Below are 13073 nucleotides of genomic sequence, written 5' to 3'. Positions count from 1 at the left end.
TCATTTGAGGGATCGCCAGTCGTTTGTGCGCAGGCGCGAGTAAGAGCGGGCGCGAGAGAGAAAATCTGGGGGCTTTTGCTCCCTGAATATATGACTCTGCCTAGGCACTACGGAGGAGGTTTCTTAGCGCGCGTTGCATGGGTTTGTCCCCTAGACGTGCCGGCATTGCGGAGTGCGGTCGAGTTTTAGAGCGCAGCTCTTTGGCGTCCGTTCCTGGGTTTCGCGTCGTCGTCGGCGTTGTCGTCGGCCTCGTAACCAGCTCCGCCCCCCTTTCATCCCCCCAGCGCTAGCAGCGACCGACTGATACCGCTGGATGCCGCTGACGCCGCTAGAGAGTCAAGATAACGTGACTGCATAGAACACCGTCGCCGCCATGCAGAAAGAGGAGGAAAGGGTCCCCCCCCCCCCCCCCCCTGTTCTTGTGTGGCGGATAGGGTGCTCTTCAGTTGCCAACGCGCCGGTTATTTCACGTAGGCCCCGGCACGTCGACGAATACATGACCACCTTCCCACGGCTAGACTTAGCGCTGCGGAAGAGCGAGGGTATCATATTGTTTGTGTCGGCATCGGCGGCGTTGTCCCTGAAACCAACTCCGCAGCTGGGGTTGACTCACTATCGGCGTCAGCGGCATCAGTCAGTCGCTGCTATCTCTTCCCTCCTCCCTTTATCGTGTTGTCCGCTTGCTGCGCGCGCTTCTGCCCCCATCGTTTGCCGCTGGGTGTACACGCCGCGCCCCTCCCCCCTCTTCCTGCGAGTCTCCGGTTGTCAAAGCGCCGGCTCGAACTTAATTCCTTTCTTCGCTCCTCCTCCAATGCAACCCCTGTGCGGTGGCAATCAGAGAGCCAGATCGGTGGCGGCGGATCTGTATATGTGCACCGCCCGAGCCGAAATTGCCGCAGCCGTTCGCCCTGTGCGGTGGCAATCAGAGAGCCAGATCGGTGGCGGCGGATCTGTATATGTGCACCGCCCCTACCGCACTCACGAAAGACGTCGTGCACTTCCTGCAACTCGCATTAACCGTCCATCGATCCACACCGATGTTAGTAGTAGGGGACTTTAATGTTGACATAAAGACAAACAGCAATTTCCTAACACTTATGCGGGAGAACATCCCGTTCCTCTCGCTCGTAACGCGTCCCACGGCTGTGACAACCTCGCGAGGCACTTGTATAGATCTCGTCTTTGAGAATCAAGCATTGGTGTACCAAGTCGAACATATATCAGTCTATTTCTCCGACCACAAAGCTTCCTTCATGACTGTCAAGAACTGTTAGTGGAGTCTTTGTTAAAGGAATACGTGTGAAAAATAAAAAAAAATTCTGTGATAGCGCATACATGTGTTGCTCGATTTCTTTGCCTCAATCTATCGAAAAGGTGAAACAGCTTATTTGCTGCGCTCAAATTTCGCATTAGGAAGTAACGTAATCGTCGGTAATTTTTTACGCTCCGCCGCTGGCTGCCCGCGCGGTGAGGCAGTGGGCACGGGCGCCCCATTTGGTGATCGCTGTGTCTGAAGGGGCATGTTAATTTCTGACTGGTGTTGTATAAGTCGCGGGTCGCTCTTTTCGTCGCGACGACAGGCTGGATTTTTTACAAGCACTGCTCTAGGAGGGCACATGTAACCGCAATTACGGAGGCCTCTGGAGAGCACAGTAAAGCACGTGGCGCAGGATGTTCAGGGCATCCAAGGGGTAGCTGGTTCTTTTATGCGAAGCATATTACTGGAGCTCAACCCAGCTCCTCCGGCGCGGCGGTGTCGCCTTCAATACCACGTGACACCGTGACGTCACGACAGAGGAGAAACGGGGCTCCAACTCGCGGCGTCGCCTTCAAGGCTGACCACGTGACACCGTGACGTCACGACAGAGGAGAAACGGGGCTCCAACTCGCGCCGTCGCTCGCGGCGGTATATAAGCAGCTGCGCTTGCCTCTGCTAGACACTCACGAGGTGAGATGCCTCCTGGAGTCAGAGCTGCTCGTTGGAATGAGAAGCGAAGGTTGCGGCGTGCTACAGAGACTGTTTCTACGACTGGCTTTGCTACGGCGCAGCGACTACGCGCCCCGCATCGGACGCGGTGAGCGTCGAGCAACGCAGCGTTCGGCGCGACAACGAAATGTGCACCTGAGCAAGCGCCGCACGCCTGAGCCGACGCCGACGACACCGGCTTTTCTGCGACACGAGCTCCTTAACGCTGTCGCGTTAAAATAAAGGCTAGTATGCTTCGCATCCTGGGCTTAACCTTAGCTAAGCCACAGCCAGTTTTATTCTATGGGGTAGAGGGGAGGGCGGGGGGGGGGGGCATCACGGCTGGAAGCAGGGTGGCACGTTGGTTGGGGCCGCAGGCTGAAGCGTTCCAGGGGGTGCTGGCATAAAAAATTGCATGTCCGTGATAGCGGACAGCCGATCTCGTACACGCCTGGCACGCGCAGGCCTCGGCGAGCCCCCACCCACGGACCAGTCCGGGTGCTAGCTTTGGTGTCCCTAGCTAATGCCGCTTTGGTTTCCTGGAGGCGCCACGAATAATGCGAAAAAAATGACACGTTGTTGCAATTAGTGAAGAACACGATTGAATAAATATAATTACGTCCAGCCGCCAACTTGTGACGCTAAGTTCAGCACTACCACGCCCTGCGACTTCTGCAACATCAGTCAGAACTTTGCCTCTGAAGGTACGTCGGACAGATTTGTCGCACTTGCGGCGCTGGTACTGGGTCAGTCATCGTTACTTGCGGCCTGTCAGCCACTTGAGTTCAACCGCGGTTGCTAAGGCGCTCTGCCTTCTAGATATTCAATATACGCGGCCCGGGATCCACCACGGTCGTTACTAATCCCACAGAAACATTTGTGATGTTGTTTACACGGTACATCGCCGTAACGCGCGAGAAAGCTACGATCCGCTACGGCATAGCTGGCTGCTTCATCTAGTTTAGCGCGCCAGCGTCCGAGCGTGAACACACTCGACCCCACTCCGCTTGCCGGCACACCTAGGGACAGTACCTAGGCAGGGTCATATATTCAAGAAACAAAAGCCCCCAGATTTTCTCTCTCGCGCATGCGCACCAACGACTGGCCATCCCTCATATGAACGTCTCGTACATGTAGCGACAGCTGAAGACGGGAAAATCTTTGTGAAGCTGAAGTGAAGCCGGAAGTTGGCGTTGCTCATGGCTTTGCTCCGCCTATCGGGCCAGTTCTCCTCTCTTGTTTACGTTTCTCGCGAAACCACGCCGCGTTGCGCGCAATCGTGCTGCTCGGACCCGCGCGCTCCGCAGCAATACTAAAGAATCGTTAGCAAGTTAGCATGATTCCACCAAAGAGGGCAAAATTTCCCGCGGATAGTCCTTCGTCCGTTGCCATTGCCGTGGCGAGGTACATTGCTTACAGCGTTGCATGGGCGTTCATTTCACGAACTGTAGTTCCTCCTGTCCCACCTGGCCACAGCAACATACGGTAGAGCACGGTCCAGATAACGCAGCGCAACAAAACACGGAGACCAACGCAAACCTGCCCGCACGGCGCCTTTGCCACGGCACGAAACCTACGGAGCAACACGTGTGAGCGCACAGGACAATAACAAAGCCGCCATTGTGGCTCGAAAGGCGTGGCCGCTACAGCAACGAAATAAAAAAAAACAGCAAAAAAGAAGAACCTACTACGTCATTTCCTCCACACTTTTCTCCTAGCGCGCGGAGGGGGTAGGGCCTCTCCCCAGTTTCTTTCCTCCATGGTTCTCGCCGTCGCGCGGGAGATCGCCTGCATCGGGGCTCATGCCTTTGGTGCCAACACTTGCTTCAACACTGTCCCCGCAGACACCACATTCACGTGCATCGAACTAACCTCTTGCCAACTCACCAGTGCCGCGGGTAAGGATGGCGAGGCTCTTTAAAGCACTCTTGCGAGGTTTCGCATTCTAGGCCATGCGGCCCATGCATCGCCGGTCATTGATTCTAGAGCGGCCACTGAGCGATAAGCGACGAAACATCCGAGTAAATAGACGAAAGTGCCAACTGTTGTGTTGTCGGTGACAATGAACAGGATGAGCGGCTCACCGATCGTGTGGGAGCCTTGGGCGAGCCCCATTAACGAGTTAGGTCCGGCCACACGTGAAGCGTTGATAGCGTCGGTTGGCTCCAAAGTCCGCGCCTACAGTGTGGCGCCGCTATTGTGAGCGGCGAAATCTGCAAAAGCGTCCGTTCGAGTCTACATACGCGCAGTTGTCTGTTTAAACCTGACCGCGCAAAGGGCCCCGTGTCGCCGAAAATCCACTGTCGGCGTCGGCGAAGTTGTCTGTGAGCGACAATTTACGCATACACTTGGATGCATGTATATGCCACGCCTTGCAATATGAAATGCGGCATATGTGGGTCTTATTTCCACACAATTATATCACTAAAGTTCCGGACGGGCTCCTTTCCCTCTCGCTCAAGGCTGAGCCACAACACTCCAGGTGTGGATCCCCGCTGCCCAGACTGCGGCTAGGAACGGTTCACATTGAACCACATTCTGTGGCAATGTCCTGCGTTACGCCACTCGCCTTTCAACAGGTAAGACGACTGGGATGAAGCCGTCAAGGGCGACGACCTTCAAGTCCAGCTTCGGGCTGTCCAAAGGGCCTACGACAGGGCTGAAGATCACAGTCTTCCGCCCCCGGCGCGGCCTACGACTACGACAACGTAGTCCCTTAGGACCAATTAAAGTCTCTTGTATGTCTGTCTGTCTGTCTGCTCATACCTTCTCTTACATTCTCGAGAAAGTTATTCCTCGGAATTTTGGGAATCACAGCTAAAAAAAATGTCATGGAAGAAAACGGCGACTTCCCACGCCTTTTATGTTAAAACTTCTCAGACTTCAATATTAAAAGTGCGAAACAAAATAGAAACCTGAAAATGGGGGAAGTTGTAGCGAAGAAGACGGGCGTGTCCTTCAGACGCATCGTCAACGACGCGTCTGAACACAGAGCGCGCGAGCTCTGTTCTCGAGTGAGGCGTTGACAATGCGTCTAAAGCAACCGCCTGCCTTCCTCGCTACAGTATCTTTTATGCGAAGCATATTACTAGAGCTCAACGCAGCTCCTCAGGCGCGGCGGTGTCGCCTTCAATGACCTTGAGTACTCATGCCATACCACGTGACACCGTGACGTCACGACAGAGGAGAAACGGGGCTCCAACTCGCGCCGTCACCTTCAAGGCTGACCACGTGACACCGTGACGTCACGACAGAGGAGAAACGGGGCTCCAACTCGCGCCGTCGCGGCAGTATATAAGCAGCTGCGCTTGCCTCTGCTAGACACTCACGAGGTGAGATGCCTCCTGGAGACAGAGCTGCTCGTTGGAATGAGAAGCGAAGGTTGCGGCGTGCTACAGAGACTGATGAAGAGCGGGAAGAACGTCTGGCCAAGCAACGTGCTCAGTATGCGGCTCGGCGACAAGTTACTTACCAAGTTTAGCCACCAATATGCTTCGCATCTGACTAGGCTTAACCAAGCTAAGCCTCAGCCAATTTTTTTCCTTGTGGCATGGCTGTGAACAACCTCCGAAATCGCACGCAAGCTAGAGGCCGCGTTTCTACCAGAAAGCTCGCCTTCGTGCATAGCGTTCGCCGCCAGCGTTTCCCCGTAGAGAAAGAAATTTCAGCAAGAGCGGACACTCCCACAGAGCCCAGTGGCCGAATTGACTGTAGCGCACCAAGCGGATCGTATTAACATCTTCCGGTTTCGGTTTTCGCCGCGCGCGTTTTGAACGCCAGTTGTATATGGGACGCCGGCTCTGCTCATTAGAGCGGCATTTTTTTTTTCGCTTCTACGGCTGAACCACGCACGGCCTTGGCGCGGAATCGTTTTATTATTTAGTAAAAATGATTGCGAACGATCTTTACAAGCCTCCACCAAATCTGTGTCCCGTGTAATTTCATAAAAAAAACGCAAGACGTCTTCTGAAATGATCAAATGTTTATTTTGCTCTATAAAAATGCTCGTTCCGGCCTTCTTGCGCATTCATCCAAAGTTGTGCCACCAGGTAAGCAGCAGTCGTCACCGTACGAAGCTCCACCGGATGCCATCAGCTGAAAAAGAAGTAAATTACAAGCATGTATCATTTGGGTATATTGACCTAACAGGAATATTGCGTGCAGAGGCGAAACTTGTGTAAGTGGTGAATGAGCGGCATTACAGATAAATGCACTTTTACATACATTTCTTAGCAAATGGAATGCTCCCAAAGAGTGCCATAAAATCTGAAGAAACCATCCCATTTTCAAGCACCCCTCCTTTCCCGGGCATTATTTCGTGCACTTTAAGAGCACAAATACACGGGTGACTGAGCGTTTCCAAGACAATTTGGCCTCAGTCGACGCGATGGTACGCCAAGTACACAGAGGTGGCTACAACACAGGCTCTCAGCCAGACCATGTTACACGCTCGCCGAATGCCTTCTAGTCGCACTAAAGAGGGATTCGTGGCTGCAAAGCCGGTTTTCAGTCGCTCAGAAGACGGAAATGTCATGTTCTTGAGTTCCTTGGCGTTATCTTTTGAGCGTCCTGCCGGCGCAAGCAACAGACTCCCGTGTTATCACTCTCGGCAATCGCTCGTCGCGTTTTCTTCAAGCGTGAGTACCGAAATAAGGTATATGTTGTTGCAGGGCCATAAAAAGCGTCACAAACTTATTCCACTACACAGAATCCCAGGCGCGGCGAGCATGCCTCCAATGTATCCCAAAAAGTTACGAAAGGAATTACAATAACTTTTGGGTTCAGACAATGCGTCATGAACTTCTCCCTGTAAGATTCAGTACACGCGAAACCAACTGCGGCACACAGCCGAGCTGCTTTTCGCTAACTGCGCCAGTACGCCGAGCGCGGCCACTGTGCTTGAAAAGTACCCCAGGAAGTAGCGAAATTAGTTATAATACAGTCTGGAGTCAGAGAAAGCACCAAAACTTCTCGCGGTAAGATTCAGTATACGCTAAAGTGCGTCACACGGCCGAGGTGCTTTTCGTCACAAAGCCAGGTGCGGCGAGCGTGCCGAAAAAACTACCGGAATGAGTCATAATAATGCTTGGGCTCATATAAAGCGTCCCAAGGATCTCCCAGTACGAGTAATAATCAACACAAATTACCTAGGCCTGGACGGCGGAGCTGTTTCTCAATGACTACGTCACTATATAGGTTCAGTTTTGTGCTGTAAGCCTAAATGTGCTCGCATGATGCGAGTCGCAGACTGTCAAACAAAATTCCTCACCTTGCTGTAGTCCAGTACTGCAGCAGAGCAGTGACGAAATGCAGACGGAACACAAGAGAACGCCGGGAGCCTAAAAAACTAGCTACATCCTAAACATACGGTTCGCCGAGCACGCGAGCTTCACATGCGCAGCCGGCCTCGCTTGCTCCTGTGGCATATCTGGCGCATGACGTATGCACGCACGTCTGGCAAGGTAAATATACCTGGTAGCGAAGCTTCCATAGGAGCCCATACGTTCAAAACATGGCGGTCCATCGCCGGTTCATGGGGCTTAGCGCCATCTGTATGTGGTGGGAACACTTCCGGCGGAAGAAAAAATAACGGGACGCCATGTCCGTTGAAAGCAGACGTGACGTCATTTTGTTTTCGAAGGCGCGAAATTTGTTTTGTTGTTCTTCCTTTGGAGCTATATATTCAAATGCCCCGCCATTCGACTTGATGGGCGTTTCGAGCTTTCAGCGTGGAAAGCGATGCAGGAAAAGGCCAGCAGTGCGGTTGTCGAAATCGCATCCCTGCACAGAACATACTTTCTTTGGAGGCCGACGAAAGCTTTAAGCCTGTTTCACATGATGCGATTTTCGTCGCACCGGAAGTGCGATTTCCGTCGTTTGCGATGAAAATCGCAGTCGCAGTGCCGACCCCCCGATTTTCGGCTGCGACCAACCGGTTGGTCGCACAGTCGCACCGTCGCACCGATCGCTGCGATTTTCCGTCGAAATTGCGCGGAGAGCTGCCACAGGAGCTATTTCGCTGGTTTGTTTTGGAAAATGGCGTCTCGATCGACAAGTGCAATACGCGGAGACGTGGATCGTCGAATTCGGTACGTACGCGAAGGGAGAATAAAAAACTTGTACCGCAGATTGCATTCTCCGATTTCTATGCGTTTAGCAAATGAAGTGCATTTTCACGTTTGCTTCGTATGCCTTTGCGAGTTGTCAGTGCTAGGAGGTGTTCGATCCCCAGCAGACGACGAGGTCGCTACAATGTTTTGAGTAGCATGCAAAAATCGCGCTTACGGAGCAGCTTGAATTATTTCAACCTCGGCAAGGGCAAATGACAAGACAGCAAAGTACCCGAAGTTTCAACGTTGCGCTGAACGCGGTACCGTTCAGTTGCATTTTCTTGTCGGTTTTCAAGCACGAATTTCCCGATGCATCTTGAAAGCTTATCTTGCCTCTTATTAAATCTGACAGAGCAAAAGTGTAGGCTATCGTAATGAATTTGCTACGATAGCATTAAATCCGTGGCTTGAATAAAATATTACATGCACGTTTAGTTGCACCTCTTCTCTGGAGAATTTTTTTTCTTGCACAGAAACCGATAAACATTGACTATGTTGCGGACTTTGTATCCTTACTGCATCTGTATGAACACTTGCTCTGCAAAGTAACTAACTGCACAGCTAGTAGATTAAGTAAATACAGTGACAACGTACCCTCCTGCACAATTATGTAGAACTCGTGCAACAATGTGAAAAGCAGGCAAACGCCCTGTTCTTGTGTGGATAAAACAGTATAAAACGACACGCTGAAGAAAAGTAAATCCAAACTGTGCAGTGAAGTCAGCCAGTACAAGCAGTGCTTGCACGTTATCAGCTGATCAAGTGTGCAGAAACATTCATGCCTTACATGTTTCTAGTAAGTTTCTAATAAGTTTGTGATCACATATATTAGTGTGTAAACCCATATAACGATATCCGCTGCGATTACTATCTTTATAAGTAATGAAATACCATGCTACTTGCAAGAACATATATCACCTGAGGATTTTAGAACAAATTTCTGCATTTCAACTATACACAATATGTGGTTCATTCAATAAAAGAACACAAACTGGGCTTTTTTGCAATGACAAACTTATTCCAAACTTTACTTACATACAGGCAAGAAAAAAATTATAGACAGAAATATTGTTCTTCAATTTGTTCACCTGCCACTGTGGCTATAGCATTCTGCTGCTAACACAAGGCGAGGGATTGATTTGCCAGCCATGGAAGTCGCATTTCGATGGGAGTCATAGGTGCGAAAAAAAGCTCTTGCACTTAGATTTAGTTCATCACCTTTAAAATGCTATTGCACAGGGGGCATGCTTATGCAAAATCTAACACCAATAGAAAGCAAAGCGCAGAATTGTAAAACAACCATCTTTCGTGATAATTCAAGTGTGTAAATATTCATTGCATCAATATGTATTGTTCAACAGCACTGCACAAGTAAGCATGATCAGGTATAGCAAGTACTCTGTCAAGAAGCTGGTTATACAGATGTATAAATGTCAAGGCATGAATGCTCATACTACGTCGCACACATAGCACAAAGAAAACCTTTTTCAAGAGTTGTCCCTTCTGGCAGATATGAGTGGGCCATAAGCAGCAGAAACTTTATTGCAGGACATTGTGTAATACCGCTTATGAAAAAATGAACAGAGTGAAGAGGCTTTTAACCCTTTATTGACGAGTGTTGCCTACAGGCAACACACCAAAAAAGAATTTTTTTCTTGTCGAGTTTAAGTATCGAGTACGAAGTTTCTAGCTAAATGTCTTCGGCCAACACTGAATGACAAGCAGCAAGCGTCATTTGTTGGTTTAGAGCAGGAACACTGGACGAGGAAGAAGAAGTTTGGCACGCGACTCACTGTCTTGTGCAAGCAAGTTCAGAGGAGACAGGCCAATGCAACGTATGCAGCTGCATTGGTGTCGCACATCTGATGTAAAGCAAATGAAATGGGCACCTCTGGTTCACATATGATAAGAGCTGTCTATACAAATTGAAAATAAAGCTAGGTGGCTTCAATGGGGTGAAGCCCACTTCCAGTTTCCTGCCTGGGGTTTTCCCTCTATTGCTGAAAAATTTCTGCAAAATATTTTTTCTTTTTGTTGATTATGCTTACTCTTGACGTGTTTTGCATATTTAGATAGAACAATAAACATGTTTTCTCGGTATTTATATGTCTCGTCATTAAAGGGTTAACAGCAGTACCTCATGCTGCTCTAATAAGAGGAACGATGTGCAAAAACATTTCTGGTAGAACACTTAAACTAACCTTCTGAAAGACAGAAAATTCCAGGTGAGAGTTGGAGGTACGTTTAGCCCACACACACCAACAACACGGGCACACTACAAGAAACACTACAGCCTATGGTGTATTACACTCTGTGGGAAAGCTATCTTATACAGAAATAAAAAATGATGCAACAAGCCCTCGACAACACTGCAGACTTTCTTGGCTAGTCCGGCCTCTCGCTTTCTGATAAGTCAGCTCATATCGACATCAGAAAAAAAGAAAGACTAGAATCAAGAACTACCCCAGATTGCACATTGTGATCCACATAGCTGGACAAATATGCCCGCAAGTCAACATCCACAAATCCTCAGCTAGTGTAAGCCCATGACGGCAGAGCCAGCATGTGGGTGAAACAATTATGCAATGTCTGGACGCAACTTCCACACCTGGTGAAAAGAATAATCTCGAAATAACGGGGGTGGGCGAGCGGATACTATAGAAAATCGCAGATGCTGTGCTTGTGTCCAAGGTATGGTACGGTATGAATTACCAACAGCACACAAAAAAGACAACTCATGGAATACAGGCATCGGGTAGTAATAACAGGTCTTTCCAACTGTACCATGCTTGAAGACCTCTATGAGAAAGAGCTAACGAACAAGCACCCAGACAGAGTAGAGTTGCAGCCTGCAGCACAAATTCTTTGTCTCAAGAGCTCAGAACCTCATCGCAAGATACTATGCCAGCTAACATATGAGATGCAAAGACGACTACCCCTCCCTTAAGAAACACAACCTCGGGAGTACCTGAACTTGAAACACAACAGGCCCATACCATGGAATATGGGGGCAAACAATTAGGCCAGGAGACTATATGCAACTGCCAAACACACAGAGGAGGTTGCTAGTCATGAAGATACAAGCAAACATAAGGCACATATAGTACACTGATCTGGCAATAGCAGTGTAACAGTAGTATGACACTACATAAAACTAAACCCCATATAAGTGAGTACCATTTTAGGTCATCCTACACCTAGAAAAGCTGAACGGAAAGCAATCAAAGCAGCACTTGTAATGCAGATTACACCCTGCACAACACCCTGCATGGATTCACCAGAAACTGTCTGGGCCTGCACATCACACAAGATTGTCAGGAAAATCAAGAGATTAACACGCGACTTGCCAGCACATGGCCAGAAATTAAATTACAGGATACATAGCCATGCAGTTATTCCAGGACACAAGCGGGCTTATAAGCCTGACATAATAACTGAAAACTAGATGAGTTTGTGTGTATTCATTATTAACTAAAGTGCAACAGATAGACAACACACAAGAACGAAGCGCTCTGTGTGTTCACTTCGTTCCTGTCCATTGCATTTCTGTTGCAGTATAGTTAATGAATTCATAAGGCTGCACAGGAGAAGAATGATACCTCTGCCCAAGGGCCCGATCTCGCATCCAAATCCACACGTGTGCACACATACACACACAAATGTTGCAAGAGTGCATAGCATGGAGCAGTATCAACAGGATGACACTAGATATGGATGAGGACTAACTTTCAACTGAGGTTCATTTGTAAAAATGTGGCGAGTTGTAAAAGGGCGATGAGCAAAACGAGAACAAGGTGAAAGCAGGAGCCAACGTTTCGACAAGTGGACTTGTCTTCTTCAAAGTCCACGTGAGGAAACGTTGGCTCCTACTTTCACCTTGTTATCATGTTGCTCATCGTCTTGAATTTCCATCTCCTGCCTTCCCCGAATTTTCCCCAGAAAAAGAAAGACATCATTGAAGGATAGATAAAAATTGGTGCTTGATGCAGCCAAACATAAATAAATATGCTACAGAAAGAAAATAGAGAAAAATTCCAAGTGCAGGAAAAAATAATTACAATTGCCAATCCTGCATGCCAGCACCTTTCAAGAAACACTGTTGTTATTTCAATAGACAGACTGACAGTTTGCTTATGCAATGCAAGCACATTCTTCCAGTTCCATGCCATTGGGGAAAAAATGAGTTTCCTGGAAGGTAGCCACTTGCACACTTGGTCATCACTGTTTTTTTCCCTGGACTTGTATATCTATACGTATTTTCCCCCTTTCCTGCTCTTATGTTTGGTTTCATCAAGCACTAGTCTTTATCAGGTTTTATTGCTGCACTACTTTGTGGTAACCTTTATAGATCACTGCACTTTCACAATAAACCTTTTAATTAGAAGTTAGCATACCCTGTTCTTACTGCTTCACACTGTAAATTCTTGCTACATTGGCCAAATAAAAGATTTTATAAGGTATCATGAGGGCTATTAAAGTGACTTGCTGCAGTCTAAAAAAAAACGAATAGCCTGGCTGCAAATGGCACCAAAGAACACATAGGACAAACAAGAAAACCGTGATGATCTAACAATCAAAAGTTTAATGTACACACCGAGTAAATGCTCGCTGACAAGCAATAGACTGAACATACACAAAAAGGAGAAGCAAAAATTCATGTGCATTTCCTGACGGGAAATGCATCCATTTTTAGCGGGGGCCGTGATGTCAAGATTAACCCAGCATTTTTAGATCTACAGCTTCCGTAATTTCTCTAGGCAGCCGATCTGCACAGAATGCTAGCTTCTTCCTCTACGATGCACGCTCAGATGTGGAGAGTGCATTGTAGAGGAAGAAGCTAGCATTCTGTGGAGATCGGCTGCCTAGAGAAATTATGGATGCTGTAGATGCAAATACACTGGGAGAATCTTGTGTCAGCATGGCCGCTGTTACACTTTCAGAGATGGATGCGTTTCCTGTTGGGATCTGTATGGACACGCATCAGATCTTGCTTCTGC

Source organism: Dermacentor albipictus, chromosome 10 (genome assembly GCF_038994185.2).
Source record: "Dermacentor albipictus isolate Rhodes 1998 colony chromosome 10, USDA_Dalb.pri_finalv2, whole genome shotgun sequence".
Lineage (NCBI taxonomy): Eukaryota > Metazoa > Arthropoda > Arachnida > Ixodida > Ixodidae > Dermacentor > Dermacentor albipictus.
The sequence above is the reverse complement of the archived record's forward strand: the minus strand, read 5'-3'. Positions refer to the sequence as shown.